At 39.7% G+C, this 2,280-nt stretch overlaps 1 non-coding gene across 1 annotated transcript; it reads right to left on the reverse strand.

The window, feature by feature from the left end:
* Positions 1-1,104: 1,104 nt before the first annotated feature.
* Trnam-cau lies at positions 1,105-1,176 on the reverse strand. Its single transcript has one exon. It is a non-coding gene; the product is annotated as a tRNA-Met (tRNA).
* Positions 1,177-2,280: the final 1,104 nt, after the last annotated feature.

Below are 2,280 nucleotides of genomic sequence, written 5' to 3' on the forward strand. Positions count from 1 at the left end.
GTGGTGTAAATTGACCCGGGTCAGGCGAGCTGATCCTTCTCCCTTCCTCACTGCTTCGTTTACGTGGACCCCTATACCTCTGCCTTCTCTCGTTACCCTCCCTCATTCTCTCTGTTGTCTTTCCTCCCTTCTTTGCTCTTCCTCCCTCTCTCCCTCTAACTTTCCTTGCCTCACTGCCTCTGTCCTTTCATTCTCACTTTTCCTGTTGCCCTTTCTCCTTTCCATGATCTTCCTCCCTTCCCTTACTTTCCCCTTTCCTAGCTATCTTCCTCTCCTGTCTCCCTCCACGCTCCCTTTCCTTCCCTCCACGCCGGTCTTCCTTCTTTCTCTCTTTCTCTTTCCCTCCATTTCTCCTTACCTCACTTCCTTCCTCCCTTCACGCCGCCCTTCCCTCCCCCCTCCATCCCACCCTCCCTTCCTTCCCTCTCTCCTTTCTTCGTTTCCTTCCTTCCTCCACGCCGCCCGCCTTTCCCTCTCTGGTCGTTATAATTCTCTGACTGGTCCTAAGCGTAGCGTCGTTCTCTGCGCTGAGATTAGATTTTGTAGCAGTTAGTATTAATTAAGGTGAGGTTACATCTTTCTGGTAATTACTTAGTTAAAGCAGACATTACCTGTATGATGTCATTACTTAAATTGAGATTACATATTTATAATAATTAATTAGTCAAGCGAGCCAAGATTGCAGTTTATAATTAATTACTTAAACTGAGAGTACATTTTCTTAATTATTGTTTTTGTTAATTGAGAGAAAGTTTAGTTAGGATTGTATTTATTTATGAAGTTATATCGTTTGACGTATTTTACAGTATGGAATATCGTAATAACTATATAAATTTCTTAGCTATAATCACTGGAAGTTGCAACTCAGCCTCTGTTATGAGTTTTAAACCTTCATCAAGGTGTGAGTTGCATTCTTGAGTTATAACTGCCGCTAAAACTTAACAAGAGACCGAATATGAAAACGACCTGGATGTGTGCTGTATGTTGACAACGAGGTGATACTCTCGGGCCATTGTGAGAAGGTGACTCAAGCAACAAAACTATAAGGTCTTATTAGATTACATATTAAGAGTTACATAAAGAATAAAAAAATAAAATAGACTGTAGCAGAGCGTAGTTTCGATCTACGGACCTCTGGGTTATGGGCCCAGCACGCTTCCACTGCGCCACTCTGCTCATGAATAGAAGGATGCCATATCAGGATTTATCGTACATTTACCTGAGGATGAACTTCGTTGTGAATTAATTGTACATATTTTTCGTTATATATATATATATATATATGTAACCGGTCGGAATTTACTGGACTTTAATTTCTCACTTGACTTGGAGTTTATTAAAGATTAATAGATGGTCATGGCAGTGGAAGCGCCCATTTGAGAAAAATCCCAAACCAGCACAAGAACACTTAAATCTACTAAACAAAATGAATTGTCCGTGACCCATGGGAGGATAGCGTCTGTGACTGGGATGAATGAGACACACTGTAAAATTTAGACACTTATATTCCCTCCAACACTACAAACACAATCAAATAATGGTACACCAATATGCTCACCTCTTAACTGGAACTTAAAACACTACTCTGGGGAATAAAAGTTATACATGATATAGAAATTATTAGAAACTCAGGCAACAATAAATTTGAAGTATTAAGAAATGTTGCTTGCACACATGAAACAGGCCTTAAGGGCTTTCAACAAAATAATATCCAGCACTGAGAAAATGGTATTCAAAAATAAGAAATTAATAATTCTACAATGAATAGGCCTTAAGGGCACTCATCAAAATTATATCACCCCAACAGATGCACACTTCCTAACCTAACTTAACCACTACTCTGGGGAACAAAGGTTATACCTGAGATCGGAATTATAAAGACAAATTAATGCATTAAAAGAATCATTCACAGTATCACTCTGGTTCCACTTAGTGACACAAACATTCAAAACATAATACTATCAAAATTGTTTAAGAAATATTAAACTACACACGTCAAGATAATATCAGTAACTGAGAAATGTTATTAACTACACCCAAATATATTGTCACTGTTATTGGTATGTTACTGGGTCCACCAATACCCGTGAACCATGCTCCACCCAACTCAACATACACCCGTAATAAGGGAGATAAAATGTTCCTCTAGGTATCCCCTAGACTCATGGTCTCAGTGTGCGACCCTGTATCACTCAGCTGGCCTCACTGTACCCCCAGTACATCCCTGAAACGGAAGGGAGTGAGCAATCAGACCTTGTACAGTTGAGAGAAGCTTTAGCT

This window comes from Homarus americanus, unplaced genomic scaffold (genome assembly GCF_018991925.1).
Source record: "Homarus americanus isolate GMGI-L3 unplaced genomic scaffold, GMGI_Hamer_2.0 scaffold56009, whole genome shotgun sequence".
NCBI classification, from domain to species: Eukaryota; Metazoa; Arthropoda; class Malacostraca; order Decapoda; family Nephropidae; genus Homarus; species Homarus americanus.